This window comes from Plectrocnemia conspersa, unplaced genomic scaffold (genome assembly GCF_051122295.1).
Source record: "Plectrocnemia conspersa isolate PC_06_02 unplaced genomic scaffold, ASM5112229v1 ptg000011l, whole genome shotgun sequence".
NCBI lineage: Eukaryota > Metazoa > Arthropoda > Insecta > Trichoptera > Polycentropodidae > Plectrocnemia > Plectrocnemia conspersa.
Genome location: NW_028277175.1, coordinates 26,710,967 through 26,731,920, shown reverse-complemented (window position 1 = coordinate 26,731,920; position 20,954 = coordinate 26,710,967). Strand labels below are relative to the sequence as shown.

The following is a 20,954-nucleotide window of genomic DNA, read 5'->3' as shown; positions in this document are numbered from 1 at the left end:
CAGTTGAAGTGCTGTAAATTGTTTATACCGATCCCTCAGCTAAAAATATAAACCAAAACAACTGTGTATTTTAAAGGCATTTAAAGTAAAATCAGTTCTTTGCGAACCGTCTAAAGCAGTGGTCCTTAACCGGGGGTGCGGAAGAAGCTCTAACAATATAAATTATTAAATGTCATTTATTAAATTTTGCTAGATTCAATTGTCGTGGGAAATGAAAGAATACAATTATACCTGACATTGCAATAAATTTGAAACGATTGAGCGAATCACTCAATAGATATTTTTCTACTGGAAATATTACCAAAACTCAGAGATGGATACTGGATCCATTTTTATATAACCTAAATTCGATGGATGAGTGTGATTTAAAAAAAGACGATCTCATTGAAATGCGAGACAGTGGACATATTCAAATGGAATTCAAACAATTAGAATTACAAGAATTCTGGTGTACACAGTTAGAACGTTATCTACAGTTGGCGAAAGAAGCATTGCAGTCACTTTACCATTTGCCACTACCTACCTGTGTGAAATAGGATTTTCATCACTTTTTTATATAAAAACTAATGCGAAAAATCGCTTAAATGCAAGTGATGATTTACGCGTCTCTTTCAAAAAAAGAACCTCGCTTCACAAGTATTATAATGAACAAGCAACAACAGCCTAGCCATTAACCCATCTGTGTCGATGGGGGATTCAGATACCCCAACTTTTTACTATTTCTTGAATAGCTCGTTTGATATTAATACTATAAATTTGAAACTTCGTGTATTTGCTAAAAATATGTCAAGGATTATATTTCCATAATAATAATTGCATTTTTTCAATTATAAATACAGCAAAAGAATATAAAACTACGATTATCCATCAGATTTGCGTACATGTGCACTGGAATGCGTGCGTGAAGACGAGCGGAGCGGAGTATTTCCCCCACTCCATCGCCCAAACGACAGTGTTACTCGAAAAAACAATATATATTATATGATATTTTTTCACCTAGTGTAGGATTTTATCATAATTGCTTGAAAATGGCAGAAAAATTTATCCCTGATGCGGAGTTACTTCGAATTTTACAAAACTCGGATGAAAGTGATCACGAATATGATAGTGATATTGATATTGAGAAAGGATGTAACATTACCGACGAAAAAGATTTAGTAGAACCCGATAACAACGACACTAACACGGAAGAAAGGGATGAGGACTTGGAAGATCATAACAATGCAAACACGAAAATCCAAGCACTCGACGATGGATTGATATATGTTTCAAAATTGGGATTTTCTTGGAAATCCAACCCGCCTAGACAGTCGAGAACCCGTTTAGCTAACATTGTCAACTTTGCATCTGGCCTAACTGACTCAGGTAGAAATTTCACGTTTATAAAAGATGTATTTTTACTTTTTTTAACGGAAGAAATAATTACTCGCTTTTGCAATGAAAAAAATAAGCAAATAGATCGAGATAATAAAGACATATTAGAAAAAGTGTATTTCTCCAATTAGTGTTGTCGAAATAAATGCATTTGTAAGTATATCACTTTCTTCGGGAAGACTCAATGGCCGCAAAATTCAATCTAAGCAATTGTAGACAACCAATGAATTGTTTAGACCAGCGCTTCTCAATCTTTCTGTTATTGCGACCCAGTTTACCAACGTAAATATTCTCGCGTCCGAATACTTAAACTATGGATTTACGAGCACTGAAGTAAACGAAGAAGAAAGGCCATTGTGTTATTTGCTCAAAAATTTTGGCAGCTGACAGTATGAAGCCAAATAAACTTAAACGACATTTGGAAACTTTTCATAGTGAATACGTTAGCAAATCCCGACAATTTTTCGAAAGTAAATTAAAATCATATGAGAAGCAAAAATTAGTTTTTAAAAACACTTTGTCTGTGAATGAACAAGCTTTACTTGCTTCTTACAAAGTTTCGTATCAAATAGCCAGATGCAAGAAACCTCACACTATTGGTGAAGAGCTAATTTTGCCAGCTGCAATTGAAATTGTAGAAACCATGTTCGGAGAAAATTTTGCAAAAAAATTAAAATTTATTCCACTTTCCAATGATACAGTTGCTCGTCGTATTGGTGACATGCATAGAGTTCAGAATATCATATAATATAGAGAAGCCTATGGGGACAATTTTTGCGTGCCCGATTATGTGACTTCGGTGTTCTTTATATCATTGATCCCGAACGCGCGATCAGTGGCACACGTCTCCGCGCATTCGACAAAATTATTACAATATGGCTTCTTGTTCCGTATTATCTTGCAAAAACAGTGCAAAACAGCAGAGGAATTGCAATATATCATTTCACAGGTAACATTTTGCAATTATTTGTGTTATTTTAGGATTTTTTTATTAAAAGTGACGCGTGCAAAACACGTCATTTTACACGCCATTCTAACGTCATCTACACGTGCCAACTAGGGCTGCGCATTCCATTCTTCGAGTTTATATTTAATTTATTTTTAATGTCATCTGTTCAGAGCATTTTAACCCAGATTCGTTTTTTACCATAAAAGGTGGGTATAAACGATTAATACCAAACTCAGTCCCTTTACAAAACCAACCATTGTCTCCACTCCCGTCAACGTCAATTTCGAATACTGATGCTTACAATTCCCCTAGAAAAATTAATTTATTACGAAAATTAAATCACGCTAGGGTTATTTCAAAAAAACGTGAAAATATAATACACGCACTAAGGCAAAATCTTTATCGAAGAAACAAAAAAATAGTTAATTTAGAAAATATAGTTAAGACAATAACAGACAAAGGACTTTTAAGTGAGGAAAACGGCTTGTCACTATTAGCAAATTTTGATTCCGATTCAAGAGTTTCTAAAAAGAAAAAAGAATTCAAAAGTAACCAAGTATTCAGCCCGAGTTCGATCGTTTGCATTAACTTTAAGTTTTTATTCTCCCAAAGCTTATCAATATGTTCGACAGACTTTAAATTTTAACTTACCTCACCTAAGAACCATCGGTAAATGGTATCAGAACTTAAACGGAGATCCAGGGTTTACGTTTGAAGCATTTGAAGCGTTAAAAATAAAATCGCAATCGACAAATTATAAACTAGTTTGCAATTTAGTTATAGATGAAATCGCGATTAGAAAACTTACTGAGTGGGATGGAAAACGTTTTCATGGTTACATAGACATGGGTACAGGCATAGACGGCGATTGCTTATCAATTGCAAAAGAAGCACTAGTTTTTATGATTGTGTGCATAAACGGTAGCTGGAAATTACCGGTAGCATATTTGTTATTAGATGGGATATCAGGCACACAAAAAGCTAATTTATTACAAATATGTTTAAAAAAAATACACGAATGCAATATAGATGTGGTTTCTGTAACATTTGACGGTTGTCCTGCTAACTTTTCTATGGTTAAAAATTTGGGCTGTAATTTACAATATAATGATCTTAAAACTACTTTTCCGCATCCATGCACTCAAAAACCCGTAGCAGTTTTTTTAGATCCGTGTCACATGCTTAAGTTAATTAGGAATTCGTTGGAATCCAAACAAATATTTACGGATAGTTTGGGTAATAGTATAGAATGGAATTTTTTAATAAAACTTAATCAATTACAGGAGGAAGAAAACTTTCACTTTGCCAATAAATTATCGCGAAAACACGTTCACTTTCACAACCAAAAAATGAAGGTGAAATTAGCTAGTCAACTTCTTAGTAATAGTGTAGCGGACGCGTTAGAATTTTGTAAAAAAATTTGCTTAGAAAGCTTTAATGATTGTATAGGGACGGTAACCTTCATACGTGCAATAAATAATTTATTTGATATTTTAAATTCAAAAAATATAAAGCAGGTAAACTTTAAGAAACCTTTATGTAAAGAAAACCATTTAGAGATTTTTAACTTTTTTGAATATATTAAAAAATACATAATATCTCTTCACCATAATGGCGAAAGAGTAATTTCTAGTAGAATAAAAACAGGATTTTTAGGATTCTTAATTTGCATGGATAGCGCTAAACACTTATATAATAGTTTGGTAGAACAAGAAGGGGTATTAAGTTATATACCATTTTATAAAATAAGTCAAGACCATATAGAACTATTTTTTGGTAATATTAGATCTCATGGAGGGCATAATAATAATCCAACGGCACGACAATTTAGGGCTATTTACAAAAAACTTCTTACTCACTTAGAATTAGGAGACTCGTTTAGGGGTAATTGCATTCCGTTAGAAAATATTAGCATATTGTCTCCATCCAACCATATCAATATAACGTCAGATAGGCATAGGATTACTGAAGTCAATGATACTGATCAAAATTTTGGCGATTTAAATTTATTACCAGATTTTTTAACTGCAAGTTCTCGCGAAATTGTGGCATACATAGCCGGCTATGTAGTAAAAAGTTTATCCTCAAACCTCGAGATGAACCATTTTAAGTAGTCCGAGTATTCAAACCTCGAGATGAACCATTCAAAAGTAGTCCGAGTATTCAAACCTCGAGATGAACCATTCAAAAGTAGTCCGAGTATTCAAACCTCGAGATGAACTATTCAAAAGTAGTCCGAGCATTCAAACCTCGAGATGAACCATTCAAAAGTAGTCCGAGTAATCTAAACCTCGAGATGAACCATTTAAAATAATCCGAGTAATATATGACTCGAAGTGATCAATTAAATAGTAACTGAAATCCAAACAATTTCATTGATAAAATATTCAATAAATCATAAAATTCTATAAAATCGATAAAATCTCTAAAAGACAAGAGCAGGATTCTTTCGCTCCTGCAAGATCTAATACTAATTATTACGATAACTATCGAAAACTTTAATCAAAAATATTTAGCGATTTCCGACAGTCGCGTTCAATATACGTTATCAAGATATTTAAACAACTGTAGGCTAATGACAGCTACAATATATATATATATATATATATATATATATATATATATATATATATATATATATATAGGATTAAGTTAGTATATAAGCTGTAGGATTAAGTTAGTATATTGTATACTGGGTTATGGCCAACATAAACATTGTTAAGGCCAAAAGCGTGCCTATAAAACAGCCTGTTTGCTGCAAAACGCTCTTCTTTTGCTGACAGCCGGCAGTCGTACGGTAAGGACTGGCGCTAACCCGTCCTACCGCGACGCCGCTGCGAATAAACAACGCTACGCCATATCGTTCTTTTACTACACTTTCGAACCTCTACCGGATCCCTTGAGGATCCACTACAAATTGGGGGCTCGTCCGGTTGAAAGTGTCGAGAGAACGCGTCGGAATGGCGCCACCAAAAGCTGAGAAGTCCGTCGACAGAGAAGAGGTGAGGATGGCGGAAATCGGAGGTTCGCTTAGCGTGCTCCCGTGTCTCAAGAGCAGTGACCGCGCAGGAATCAAGCGTTGGATTGCCAACTTCGACACCAAGGCAAACCTGTTGAGCTTGAGCGATAAGGAATGTGCCTTGCTCGCTCCAGGCCTCATCAGAGACGACGAGCTGGAGGAAAAGGTAGAGACGCTAACGTCATGGGGTCCATAGGAAAGTATTAAAGGAGACAGAGCATACAACAATCCAACCGCCCACTCCCTTGGCCCCTCAACACTACCACCACCATCAAGCAACTAGATGGCTAAACGACTAACTCAAAGTGAGCTGGAAGCCTATCTACCAATTGCATCTGACTCGGAGGATGAGTTGGCTCAAGAAGTTGCGGGAGAGCTTCTAGCTTGTCAGGAGGGCGTTAAAGCACTTGAGCTATATCAAAGCAAATTCAAAGAACAATCCACCAGCTCAGCTGCTATTAAGATGGCATCCACAGCCCAGACCAAGAAGACACCAAAGAGACCCGTGGGTGTTAAAAAGAAGGCCCCCATTAGACATTCTGCTAGGTCACATCACCGTCCAGAAGCTCCAAAATCATTGTTCACTGATTTGGCCCATCAGTCTGCTGGATACTCACTACCTGAGGAAATATTGAAGTTTAGTAGGGAGACCAAAGGTATCAATTATGAAGAGCTTTTTATTCAGTCTTGTGTTAATCAGTGCCTCTAGTGTATCAGATGCAATCTCTGGTTATGATTGCAAGAATGATGGGAGTGCTGAGTTTTTTTATATACCGGATGAGGCTGCCTGCTTAAAGAACTTTACCACACCCACTGATTTATTACTAGAAACAGGGACCTTAATGCAATTCCCTCTAAAGATTAATAAGAGGTTTAAGTCTTGTGAAGTTATCCAATACACTCAGCACAGGTATTGCAATTGGTATAAATTCATAAATGATAATCTGCATGATTCCATCCATCTAACACCAGAGTATATAGAACTTGACAGAAATCAGTGCCTCAACTTATGGATGGGAGCACAAGTGAAAGTGGGGCTGGCAGATTTGAGAGGCTCTCCAGGTCTAAAGATAAAATCGATCCATAACACTATAGAGACAACCGATGCAATGTGTCACTCAGCACAGACTCCATTCTTAACTTACCAATATGAAGTGACACTCAAAGAGTCAATTGTTACTGTGACATATTCAGATGAAGGTGTTATAACAGGATATTATGATAATAGAGACCTTCTAAAGATAGTGTCAACAATCCCTCTATACTTAAGTAATGGATTAAATACCTTTCTAGCTGAAGACAATAATGGATTGGTATGTCCTTGGGTTAGTATATACCAAGGTGAGTTCAACAGAACACAACTAAAATCTAGACCTGTTTATATAACTACAAATAAGTTGGGGATAGGATTAGAGATAAAAGAAACAGAATCTATTTGTGGCAAACAAGTGCATAGAACTGATGACTCTGCTACATTTTACTTGGAATCGCTAGATACCTCAATCCCCTTGATAAGCAGCACCTTTGAAGGTCGGTATTCCTCTGCTCTAAAAGCATCTCTCAACTTTATCAGTATCCAGACCAACAAGCATGACAATCAAATCATACATGATATCGAACTCAATCAATGCTTATTAGAAGCATCCATTCATAGAGAGATTATATTAGACAGTGATCAAGACCCTAGTTTGGTGGGATTCAAGTTGATGGGACAATATGGTTGGATGGTTCAAAAATCAGGAGAGGCTTTATCTATTCAGAAATGTGTTGATGTTGAAGTCCAGATCAACCCTAGAGCAAATTGCACCACTATGATTCCAGTTAAATTACTAGTAAACAATATGACTAGATACTTACACCCAATAACTCGTGTGCTCTATGACAACAGCTTCACAATTCGATGCAATGATCCAGCAAATCCCATGTTCAAAATCAGGGACTCATGGTATAGATTATCTCCTGAATTAACTAGAATATCCACACCAAGGCCCTTAGCTTCACACTTGATCAAATTCAAGCAACTCAATTAGAGCTCAGTTCTGGGATTTACCCACAAGAAGTGGTTTCCTATATGAATCGACCTATGCTTCACAAAGAACAGCTAGATCAAATACATTACAAGAGTACAATTCTTATTGATCCTACACTTGCATCTGACTCCTACACTATAGTGCCTTCTCTGGATTCAATCTCTCCACCTTGGTGGTACCAGAAGGAACAATGGAGCCGAACATACTCCTCGGCATGGACTTTTTGAACTCAACAGAATACCACATGAGTAGAGACGGAATTACGGTTTGCCCGATTAGTGATAGTGATAGTGAATTAAGTGACAATTTTTTATGTAAACTCGACTTATTCGACTCGTGTGAGAAACTAGATGTAAGCCATATCATAAGCGGTACTATTAGAGATAAGGTAGTTAAATTAATCAATAATTACACTCCATGTAAGAACTACAGCTCGCCAATCCAGATGAACATCGTCCTACAGGACGAGGTTGCAGTGTCGGAGCGACCACGGAAGTTATCTTACCTCGACAAGCAAATTGTTGACAAGCAGGTGACAGAGTGGCTTGAACAAGGTATCATTCGTGAAAGCCATTCAGACTTCGCAAGCCCAATTGTACTTGTCAGCAAAAAGGATGGTACCAAGCGCTTATGCTGCGACTACAGAAGGCTTAACAAAAAAATCATCAAGGAAAGATACCCCCTGCCGTTGATCGACCAACAGCTGGATTCTCTCCAATGCGGTCGACTGTTCACCACTCTCGATTTAACAAATGGGTTCTTCCACGTTCCGGTAGCACCAACGAGCCAGAAATATACTGCCTTTGTAACGCCAAACGGACAGTACGAGTTCCTGAAAGTACCCTTCGGAATCTGTAATTCACCATCGGTATTCCAGAGATTCGTCAACCACGTTTTTAGGAATCTAATCAAGGAAGGTCGCGTGTTGACATATATGGATGACCTCATCATCCCCGCAAAGGACGAGGCGGAGTCCCTGGAAAACCTAGAGAAGGTTCTTGAAGTGGCACAAAACTGCGGATTGAATATCAAGTGGAAAAAATGTCAATTCCTTAAAAGACGTGTCGAATTTTTAGGACATGTGATTGAAAACGGCACAATATCTCCATCCATAGAAAATACTAAAGCTGTCGCAGACTTCCCAACACCACCACCACCATCAAGCAACTAGATGGCTAAACGACTAACTCAAAGTGAGCTGGAAGCCTATCTACCAATTGCATCTGACTCGGAGGATGAGTTGGCTCAAGAAGTTGCGGGAGAGCTTCTAGCCTGCCAGGAAGGCGTTAAAGCACTTGAGCTATATCAAAGCAAATTCAAAGAACAATCCACCAGCTCAGCTCCTATTAAGATGGCATCTACAGCCCAGACCAAGAAGACACCAAAAAGATCCGTGGGTGTTAAAAAGAAGGCCCCCATTAGACAATCTGCTAGATCACATCACCGTCCAGAAGCTCCAAAATCATTGTTCACTAATTTGGCCTATCAGTCTGCTGGATACTCACTACCTGAGGAAATATTGAAGTTTAGTAGGGAGAACACTCCTGTACCTCAACACATCATAGCCCTTGTACACCAGCAGTGGTCTTCTGATTGGCTTGCAGGATTAAGAGAGTTACCCCTTGATATTCCGTTGACGTTATTTCTAGATATTCTCTCTACTATACCAGATCCATACCATAGAAGCGAGGCCCTAATCAAGATGAAACACAACTACTTGATGGCAAAACTCCAAACTCAACTTGAATCAGGGACGTCCACGGAGCAGACAGTGTTGGAGATCCAAGAGGTTAAGCATGACCCACTCTTTCTGGGGAATCACCTAGAGACCATGATAACTGAGCACTCACGGATGACAAGTCAACTGTCTACCATGATGGGGACACTCATAACAGAGACTGCTGCAAAACAAGCAGCAATAGATGCAAACATGCAACTTTTCAGAGGAATAGTAACAGACGTTTCTCAATCGCTCGGAGCAAAGACCGAGCAAATGGTAAATGCTATTGCTCAGATGTCAGGTTTGTCAGACGAGAAGTCTGGAAACCTGATGCGCTCAGCCTCACAAGCACCACTATCTCACTTGACAGGGGCCCATAGGAAAGTATTAAAGGAGACAGAGCATACAGCAATCCAACCGCCCACTCCCTCGGCCCCCCAGCAAACACCACCTCATCAGCTGACCACATGAAACCATGGGCAGGAGTGGTTGGAGCATCCGAGGTCGGATGAACGTCAGGAATGGCCGAGCTGTAGGATTAAGTTAGTATATAAGCTGTAGGATTAAGTTAGTATATAAGCTGTAGGATTAAGTTAGTATATTGTATACTGGGTTATGGCCAACATAAACATTGTTAAGGCCAAAAGCGTGCCTATAAAACAGCCTGTTTGCTGCAAAACGCTCTTCTTTTGCTGACAGCCGGCAGTCGTACGGTAAGGACTGGCGCTAACCCGTCCTACCGCGACGCCGCTGCGAATAAACAACGCTACGCCATATCGTTCTTTTACTACACTTTCGAACCTCTACCGGATCCCTTGAGGATCCACTACATATATATGTTTTCACAATGAAATAACTTACCACACACACACAACTCATACATTCACCTACAATTCTAAATTTTATACATTACAACAAAATGGATAACTCGAATTGTGGCACAGATTGACCAGTAATAATAATTGTTATAATTTAATGATATGTTTCAAGAATCAACTAATCAGTCATCACAGGAATCACTCTCTTAAGAAGTGTACGCCTAAATCAAAGTTATTCTTAGACATGTATTATATTTTTCGTAAACAAAACGCCACTCGTATGTTTACTCTTAACGGGGGAGGTGTTATAAATATACAAATAATGTATTCATTCAAATATTTAATTAATAGACAACAAATGAAAATAAAAAAAGAATTACAATAAGTGAATTTAGAACATTATTTTTGCTCCTTTATGACAGTGCTATTAATGATTTTCCTCATATGGAGTATTTGAACAATGTTGATTATTCGTTAAACTCCCCCTTATTAGTAGACGAATTATTGAATATTATCAAATATTTAAAGGGTCGACAGTATGAAAAGCGATGGAACACCTCTTATTGGGTTCCAATTAAGGAAGCCTTGAGCTCTTCTAGAGTATCTATCCAAAATATCATAAATCCTAATGAATTCCATGAGTGGTTCTCAAACTTCTTGCTGACATTCAATTACAACCTATCTGCAATAATCGCACTAATGGAACAGACTAAAAGTGATTCCGATGAGACATTTCCAGTGGTACAGGCTTTTATTAAAGGGTGGCTAGGAAAGACTTACACTAATCCTAAGTTCTCAGAAGTACCTGAAGATATCATTAAATGGGGTGCATTATTTCTAGACCTACATAATATCACTCTTTTGATCAACTCCACACCTGGGAAGGAAAGAGATAATCTTGTAAGTGCTACCAAATCCACAATTACTAATTTCAGTCATATTCCTTGCATATACCATACAACGCTGAATTTAGGGAAGGTGCTCTTGATAGGGAATAAGTTATATTTCATTAAACATCATTTACTTATAGATAGAAATCACATGCTGATGATAAAATATGTATGTAACGCTCGCTTCCACACTATGTTATCGATGATCAACAGAGTAGATGATCTCTTTGATCCATCCTCCTGGACCAAGATGTCTCATTTATATAAGGTAGGAGATACAATGTTGAATGAGGGCGGCAACTTGGCTTACAACTCCATCAAATTGATAGAGCTTATTTGCAATCTACATCTGACCCATCTTGCTAGGAAATTTAGACCACTGATTCCAGATTTCCCAAAGTTCGGTGAACATGTCGAGATGGCTATTCGAGCAGTAGAATCAATAACTCCATCCATTAGAAGAATGGCTAGCTTCATTGATTCTCAAGAGGACTTGAATATTGTTTATTCAATGTATGGTGCTTTCCGACATTGGGGACATCCTCATGTGGAATACTTCGAAGGTTTAGTAAGTCTAGAATCCCAAGTCAACGCAAAGAAGAATATCGATAAAGCTTCTGCAAATCATTTAGCTAGTGACTTGGCATATCTGGTGTTAGAATCAAGATTCAAAGAGACAAAGAAGTGGTATGTTGATAAACAACAAGTCGAGAAGAGTAATTTACTCTATCAACACGTACAAGACGGAACTTGGCCCACTGGCAAACAAGTCAGAGATTTTGGAGACAATTGGCATAAATTGACAATTAACAACATTTGGAAAATCTTCATAGTGAATACGTTAGCAAATCCCGACTATTTTTCGAAGGTAAATTAAAATCATATGAGAAGCAAAAATTAGTTTTTAAAAACACTTTGTCTGTGAATGAACAAGCTTTACTTGCTTCTTACAAAGTTTCGTATCAAATAGCTAGATGCAAGAAACCTCACACTATTAGTGAAGAGCTAATTTTGCCAGCTGCAATTGAAATTGTAGAAACCATGTTCGGAGAAAATTTTGCAAAAAAATTTAAATTAATTCCACTTTCCAATGATACAGTTGCTCGTCGTATTGGTGACATGGCTGAAGATGTACAGCACCAGCATTTTGCAAAATTGCGATGAAAATTGTTTTCAATTCAACTTGATGAAGCAACTGATAACAATAAAGATGCTCATTTGATAGCCTATGTACGTTTTTGTGATGGTGTATCAGCTGTAAAAGAATTACTTTTTTGCAAACCGATACAGCAAAGGGCAACATCAACTGCTTTATTTACCATCTTGGATAATTTTATAAACGAGCCGAATATTGAATGGGAAAATTGTGTTGGAATATGCACCGATGGTGCTCGTTCAATGTCTGGAAGATTTCAAAGCATGCAAAAACTAGTAAAACAAAAATCTTCACAGTGTATCTGGACACATTGCATGATCCACAGAGAGGCACTGGCGTCGAAAGAAATGAGTACTGGTTTAAATATCGTGTTATCTACAGTTGTAACTGTTTTAAATTATATAAAAACGAGACCTTTAAAATCAAGAATGTTTTCTGAACTTTGTAAAGATATGGGATCAGTACATACAGCATTACTTTTTTATTGCGAAGCTAGATGGTTATTACGTGGGAAGTTTTTGAAACGTGTTTTTGAATTAAGAGAAGAAATCTGTATTTTTCTGGAAGAAGAAAATCGACAAGAAGCCGTGATGTTTCGAGATACTGTATTTATTATGAAATTGGGTTATTTAGTCGATATATTTGAGAAGTTAAATGTCTTGAATCTTCAACTTCAAGGAACAAATACATATATTTTGGAAACAAATGATAAAGTCAATGCTTTTTGTAGAAAATTGGATTTGTGGCTTAGAAATTTAAAAGAAAAGAAATTGGAAATGTTTCCGAATATAAATGAATTTGTAAAGACATACAAAACCGAAGAAGTATATATAAACGTGATTTTATTAACTATAAACAAACATCTAAGCATGCTAGCAAAAAATTTAAAAAAATACTTTTTTGCTGAAGAAAAATTTCTAGCAAGTTACGAGTGGGTTAGGGACCCATATCACAATGTTCCACAAGGTCTCTCGACTTCTGAAGAGGAAACTTTTATTGATTTTACAACAAACAGTATCTCTTTCTTGATTTGTGTATTTGCCATTAGAGGCAATGATTGGTCTAAAATCCAAAATAAATCAACTGAGGAAGCCTGGACAGTCTTGAGCTGGTTTAGGGAAAAATATAATATCAACACAGAGCACAGAGAAATTTTTTGAATTTTGGGCTGGTTTGGATGACGAGTTTGCGACATTAAAACGAAGAGCTTTCCAAATAATTTTACCGTTTTCAACATCTTATTTTTGCGAAACCGGATTTTCTGCGGTGGCTTCGTTGAAAACAATTAAAATATTGTCTAAACTTTAGACAATATTTTAATTTGGCTGCAATGTCAAGAGATAGGTTTACAGAAATTTTTAGTGTTCTCAGATTTGACGACCGATTGACATGATCAGAGAGAACGAATGCAAGTGGAGATAAAATGGAAGCATTCAATATTGTTTTCGACAAGTTTGAAGGTGCATGCAAACAAAATTATATTCCTGGTACACATATTACAGTTGACGAAAGATTAGCAGTGTATCGAAGAAATTGTAAATTTAGAGTTTATATAAAAAGCAAACCAAGCCTTACGTTTTTATTTGAATTTCACATTCGTTTTTTATTTGATTTTTTTTTAAATATACCTACATTATTTTAAAAAATAGAATTTATTGAAACCTAAAAATAATTATTGAACTTCTATTTTGGTATATCCTGTAAATATATTTTTACGTATTATTATATGCAATAATTATATATCTTAAATAAAAAAGAATTATATTGATTATATGAGTGTAATTTTTGGACCATACTGTATCAGAGCCGACACAACGACGAAAAAAATCCCACCACCAGTGCGCAATGCGCTTTGGGAGTTTAGACCTGCGTTACTTTTCGTCATATTTATCCGTAATTATTATTGATAAATATCAACAAAATGACTAATGGTTATATGTATAATGATATAAATGCATTATAAAACAAATCTATTAGGAATTTGGGGTATATTTGGATTAAAATACTTTGGGACCAAAATGACCCCCATCGGATCGCGTGTTTCGTTCCTTGACGCCGTGACGTATGGGTTAATAAAAAGAATATTGTTTTGTATTTGATATAGAAAATTTCCAATTTTTTCAAATAAACAACAAATTTCGCAAAAAATGTATTTTTCTCAACTAAAAAATCGAAGCACATTTTTCAATGGGGTGCGGAGACCTATTTTCATTCAAAGGGGTGCAGCTCACTTAAGAGACACTGGTCTAGAGTGAAGGTGATTCACCCAAATACGCCTTCGAAAGATATAGATTTAAATTCTTCGCAAGAATCAGAAGGAGTAGAAGATTATACATTGTTAGAAAAAAAATCTATTCAAGAATTACAAAATGCTATTTTGTCGATACTCGAAGGAAATAAGGGAAAAGCAAAGAAGGGAAGGAAAGAAGAAAGCATAAAAAGAGAGTTCAAAAAATTTGATATCTATAAAAAGCAAAAGAAATTGGAAGCCTTATTCAACGCGTTAATGACAATAAGACGAACATGAACAGCAAAGGAAAGGGTTTTTCCTACAGCGGGAATAATAAAAATAAAACTTCGCAGTAATATTAACCATTTGAGTGCCAAGGAGCGCGATCGCGCTCCTTGGTGCGCATGTCAAAATTGCCAGGAGCGCGATCGCGCTCGCGTTGTTTCGACATATTACATCATTATTCATTGACAGTTCCCGCACGCCGCTCGAGTTTATAATTTATTTCTAACAATAGGTTAGAAATATATTTAGCTACTGATATATATTGCTTTAAACTTTAATTTTAATCTACAACGGTGAAAATAAATAATTAAAATATACGTTTTTCATAGCCCATGAAAGATAACAATATGATTTCAACGACCGAAAAATTTGAAAATAAAGGCGATTCGCTGTGCGATTTTGCGAGTAGTACTGATAGTATTCTGGAATATGAAACTGATGACAGTTCCATTGTTACTATTCGAAACAAACCCAGTTTTTAATCTCATCGAAAGTTCAGAAAGCGAAGAAATTGACACAAATACAACTTTCGGGTTCAATGAGGTTCAGGAGAATTTCGATACATATCATCAGCCAACCTCTTTATTTCTTGAATCGCCCGGTATAAAACACGCGCCATCGGCTGATGCACATACAATAGATTATTTTAATCTCTTTTTACAACCAGTTTATGGACATTGATGGTTACGGAGACAAATCGGTATGCGAATCAATTTTTATTATCTCACCCAAATTTAACACAGTGCAAGAGCTAAGAAATGGAAACCGGTTACAATAATCGAAATGAAAGCTTTCGTGGCTGTACTATTATAAATGGGCATTACTCGAAGATCTTACTATGTACTCATATTGGATAAAAAAACTCTAGATATATTCCTTGGTTTGGAAAAATGTTTTCCAGAAATCGATTCCAACTAATATTGAAATTTTTCCATTTGGTCGATAATACTAAACTGTTTCCTCCTGGACATGAAAAATATGATGCCTGTGCAAGATTTACACCTTTAGTAGAACACGCTAACAGACTTTTCCGCTTCCACTTCATTCCTAGCTATTATTTGTGATTACAATAAATATATGGGAGGTGTAGATATATCTGACAAAATGCTGTATACTTACCTTGATGAGAGAAAAACTCTAAAATATTGGAAAAAAGTAACGTTCAACATTTTTTCCCGTATGATCCTAAATGCTTATATCATTTATAAAATAAACGTGGGTAGTAAATGTATGCTACGCCATAAAGGAAAGATGTAAACTTTATAGTTCAACTTTGTTATTTTATTATTGAAATCCATATATTATTTTTTAAAAAAGTTTTTGATTTTTTTTTACATCCCACTTTTTAATTAAGAAATTATTGGCAATTATGACATAATATTAAAAAAATGAGTGGCATGCAAATGAGACATTTAATACATTATTGTTTTTAAAATATATGTTCTTAAAGTTAAAATATATGTAAAAAGTAATATGGCGCAAACGCGAGTATGTCCCACACGCCCAAGCGCACATAAGGCGCATATATTCCCATAGCAAATAAAATATATATAAAAGGATATTTCGACTTAATAATTTTTAAATAAGGTCTGACATCTGTTAGCAATAGTATTCCTTATTGTAACGCGACATAAGAACCACTAGTTTAAATATAAAGGCAAGTCTCTTGGATTCCATACAAAACATGAAGGCCGGGGTTACCAGCACGTAAAAAATCTCCCACACGTGTATTATTTTTTGCATTGGAAATTGGAAAAAAAAAAAAAAAAAAACATCTTGCATTCTTTCGTATTTTGTTGTTCTCGAGAGTGCTAGTGTTTATCTGATAATATTTGAAATGTCGGATATACATAAATTTTCAATTATAAAAGTTGCAATTACAAAAAAAATTGTGATAATTAAAAAAATATTGTAATTTCATGTTTTTTGTGCTTGTGTTCCTAATATTTTTTAATAATGGTTTCTAAAGAAACAGAAGAGATTTATTATATCATAACCGCCGAATCTAAAGACGAAAGCGATATCGACGATTTGGATTCGTTCGTTGGACCTGACAACGAAGACAATTTGATACTCCATCCATCAGATACTCCTGATGATACTCCTTCCACCAGCCAACTTTTGAATGGAAGCACGATATATTTGTCCCACAAATGCATCCATTTGATCCTAGCCAATCTGGATCACAATTTTATATAAGTAGCTGCGAAGAAGCTGATTATTTCAAAAAAATTATGAATGATGAAGTTATGAAGTTGATTGTTTCGGAAACTAACAAACAATATATGTTTGTAACAAAGAACGAGACAAATTTATCGCATCAATTGCAAAGGTGGGCAAATACTACAATCGATGAAATGTATGTATTTTTTGCTATATGCATGCTCATGCCATGCAATTCCAGAAATAAAATAGTAGGACATTGGTCAACACACTACGTTTTACATTCAGATGTATTCAGTAATACAATGCCACGAAATAGATTTGAGATTCTCCTCCGCATCTTTCATTTTTCCTACAACGAACATCAAATACAGGGCGATCGCCTATTCAAAATAAGACAGGGAGAGAGGAGAGTGACGGAGCGTGATAGTCAGTCAGCGGTCCACGTCAACAGACAAAAGCTTGCAAAAGCTCTTTGGAACTAAAAAGCGAACACGCGTGTCTCACACGCCAGCCTAGGACCGACATCTGTCAGCAGACACTTGCGCAATACTATGGACATGCCAACAATTGAAACTCCTCCAGAGGAACAAGCAACATCCACAGAAAGCAGGGTTGAAGCAATGTACGACCCTACTGCCGCACCTCACGAGCATCCTCAATCTGAGACTAAGACAACCAAGAAAGTGGCACCTACCCCTCAATCAGCGATGGTGATGGCCAAGTTCTTTTTAGAACCGTTTAAAGAGGTGATGCCACCATCGAAATAACCTATTACATTGACTGGCTGTAGAGTATCTTCTCGCAAATTCGAGAGAGATTAAAGAACCTACTACTTATCCGACCCACTACTACCGCTGGGTCTATCGACCCCTGACGAGAAAGGCGAGCAAACTGACAACCATGTGATAGACATGGTTGGGCACAGTCACAGTGCAAGATAAATTGTATGACAAAGTGGCTAATGCTACCCTCTCATTACTTGGGCAGACTTGGATCACCGCTGTCAGTTTAAAAGACAATGTGACCAACTCTACCATGAGGAACCTGCTCCCAACACGTGACTCAATGGACTCATTGTCAGTTTTATACATTCTGGCAAATAACCTAGAGACTAACAAAACCTCAGTTGGACGAGGCGCTCATGTTGCGCGTCTCTCTGCTTGTGTCAGTCATGGCCAAAAATACTTGGTTCACCCAAACATCCGCCCTAGCAATCAACACCCAGTTTGGTGGGGCTACGAGCAAGGCCAGAACCACTGTATGGCAGAAGGCTGACAGTAAGGGTGTTTTAGACGACACAATGCAGATACCCTTGACTAATGGAAGCAAACTGAGGATCATACCCCTCGACATATACTCTCAGCTTAGATGTGGTAGGATGTATGAGATTGACACCAAGTGGAAGATCACATCTTTAGACTCCCACGTGATTGTCCCAATACGACTCAACCAATTAGACGAAGACTGGGTGGTCCCATACATAATGGCCTTCACCACCACATTGTGGTGGAACAACGCAGTTGTTCACAACATGACTGTCCTTTTGACAGCTGGTATTCCATCCACGTACCAGGATGGTTCATAGCCGCTGCTGTGACTAAATTTGGTTTTCAGCTAGCATAACTTATCCTTATGACAGATGGTATTCCATCCACGTACCAGGATGGTTCATAGCCGCTGCTGTGACTAAATTTGGTTTTCAGCTAGCCATATCGAAGCAAGGCACAGACCAAGTGCTACTTGATGAAAACACCATAGACCCCGACGGTGATGACATTGGCATATGTGACATGTATGTCTGTGATAACGCCAGTAGTTGGTATGAGAGTGTGAAGATGTCCATCTGTCTGTCATACGAGCGACCATTCAACCAGGGTACTGTGGCTAAGTATTTTGTGATCAATCTTCCCGCTCGCACCGGAGATACGTGTAAACCTAGCATAACTGGGTGGTTCCCATACTGGCAAGTTGATGCTGTAGGCAGGGAATACAATAACACCACCTCTTACCAGAGTCGCGCTCCAACAGCCGAGCCGAGCCCCACGTTTACGCGTGCTCCGCCCGAATCGCCTATAGCAGCCGACAACCAGGGCTTACCTAGCCCAAACTCGCCAGAGGGACAGCTGAGCCAGACCCGAGCCGACGAGAACAAACTGAAGTCGATTGGAAAAGGATAAGTTGGCCAGAACGCGGAAGTATCTTTCTCCGGCCCCGCGTCGCGGCCGGTGATCGCGCGCGCAAGATTCCCGATCACCGGGCTCAAACACGCACAGTTTGAAGCCCAAGCTAACAATTTACATCGGTTTCGATCCGACCGGATCGCGATTAGTGACACCAAACCCGCTTACGCGACGCGTCACCATCGTTAACCCCCACCAGCCAGGCGACCGATCGCGAACCACCGCGCCGTCTCCGGCACTTCCGGCACAGACAAACTCGGGAGCCCACGTGCTCTCAACCGCGGCTCTCTAACTAAAGATTGATTTAAATAATTAATTTAACTGTTTTTTTTTTTTTGTTATTCTTTGCTTTTACGAAAAGCGTCGTGAACATGAACAAACCTACGGCTCCCCCTAAAAAGGGAGCCGCAAAACAGTTGGCCAAAAAACCGACAAAGATCCCAACTAAAACAGTTGGGATCACAAAACGCCGCCCCAGCCATAGCAGCAGCTTATCCCTAGACTCCATTCAGGAGCATATGGACACCACCTCCGATGTGGTCTCCCGAAAAAGGCCTCAAGCCTCACCTTCTCCCCCGGCACAAAAAAAAAAGAGTCAGAGAAGAATTTCCGGCTCTTCCAGCCAAGCGAGACCCAGCCCCCACTATCAGCACAAAAAGCGACGCTACGGCGTCTGACCCAATTTCCCGTCTAAAAGACGGTTTCAATAACATTTCGGAGCTCATCAGCTCCGCAGACCATCTGACGGTCTCGGCTAGACGGGCTCTCACAGCCGCTACAGAGATGACTCAGTCTCTAGTCGCGGAAGAGTTTACTCCCCGAAACACCACTCCCACCCTAAAAGGAGCTGAAGCGTCACATACGGCGATACAAGTAGAGCTCGCCCTCAACAGTGAGGCAAGCTGTTCGAAAAACTGCTGGTGGAGAGACTTGAGAGCCACTTCAGAACGAACAAACCACTGTCGAGTAGACAGTTCGGCTTTCGCCCGGGAAAAAGCACAGACGATGCGATACAATACGCCAAAACGACAGTCGACACCTTTCCCGGCAAGCACGTGGTAGGAGTACTTCTGGACATATCGGGAGCTTTTGATCACGCCTGGTGGCCCGGAATAATCGACAAGCTGAGGAAGCGAGGAGTCCCTTCCGGCCTCACCAAAACTATCTCGTCTTATTTTAAGGATAGACGAGTGGTGATCGACGCAGGCGGAAGCCTAGTCTGGAAGACCTTAGAGAGAGGATGCCCGCAGGGCTCGGTCGTCGGACCGATGCTGTGGAATGTCCAGTTCGACGACGTCCTGGAGACCCCTCTGCCCCACCACTGCGACCTCATTGCGTACGCCGACGATCTGTTGCTCTTAGTGAGCGCCGATAGCCGAACCGGCCTAGAAATTAAGACCGAGACAGCACTGTCTACCCTGCTCGCCTGGGGCAAGGAGAATAAACTCTCTTTTGCCCCCCACAAGACACAAGCTGTGCTGCTGAGAGGATCCCTGGACCCAAGGAGACCCCCCCAAATATGTATGAACGGACACAAAATTAAATTCGAATTAAAAGACCGCTATCTGGGGATGATAATATCCAGGAACTTTGACCCATGCGTTCACCTGAGAATGGCAGGAATGAAAAGTAGAAATGCAATGTGCAGGCTGCATCGCCTAGGCGGAAAACACTGGGGCCTTAACTTCAGGGCGAAGGAGATAATGTACAAAGCCATTTTCGTCCCGATAATCACGTACTGCACTACATCCTGCTGAGAACTCAGACGTCGCCGCTGAGGCTCCTCACGTCGTCCTACAATACAGCTCCGATTTCGGCAATGTGCGTGATGGCCGGCGTCGAACCCATCGATTTAACTGCCCAGATGAGAGCCGCGGTCTACCACCTCGGGAGAGGCCGCTCGGCCTCAATAGCGGGCAAGAGGCTCTTCCCTCCAGTGGGAGAGCCTAGCTCAAGTGCCGCTCTGATGACTATCCGGCGCGTCACTCGCGCCGCGGTGCTAGAAGAGTGGCAAAAACGCTGGAACGAGTCCGCAACGGGACTACTGACCAAAAAGTGATCTCAGGGAGACTCGAGCTCAGGTGGTTCCGTTGTGGATTCCACACCTCACAGTTCATGACCGGCCACGGAGCTTTCC

At 38.8% G+C, this 20,954-nt stretch overlaps 1 protein-coding gene and 1 long non-coding RNA gene across 4 annotated transcripts in view; one reads left to right on the top strand and one right to left on the bottom strand.

Moving 5' to 3' along the window:
- LOC148230110 (uncharacterized) overlaps window positions 1–20,954 on the bottom strand; it is a 74,720-nt gene that overhangs the window by 44,001 nt on the left and 9,765 nt on the right. The window lies entirely within an intron of this gene.
- Window positions 1,765–13,655, top strand: LOC148230112 (uncharacterized). Its single transcript, XR_015811374.1, has 3 exons — window positions 1,765–1,973; window positions 11,799–12,988; window positions 13,104–13,655. It is a non-coding gene; the product is annotated as an uncharacterized LOC148230112 (long non-coding RNA).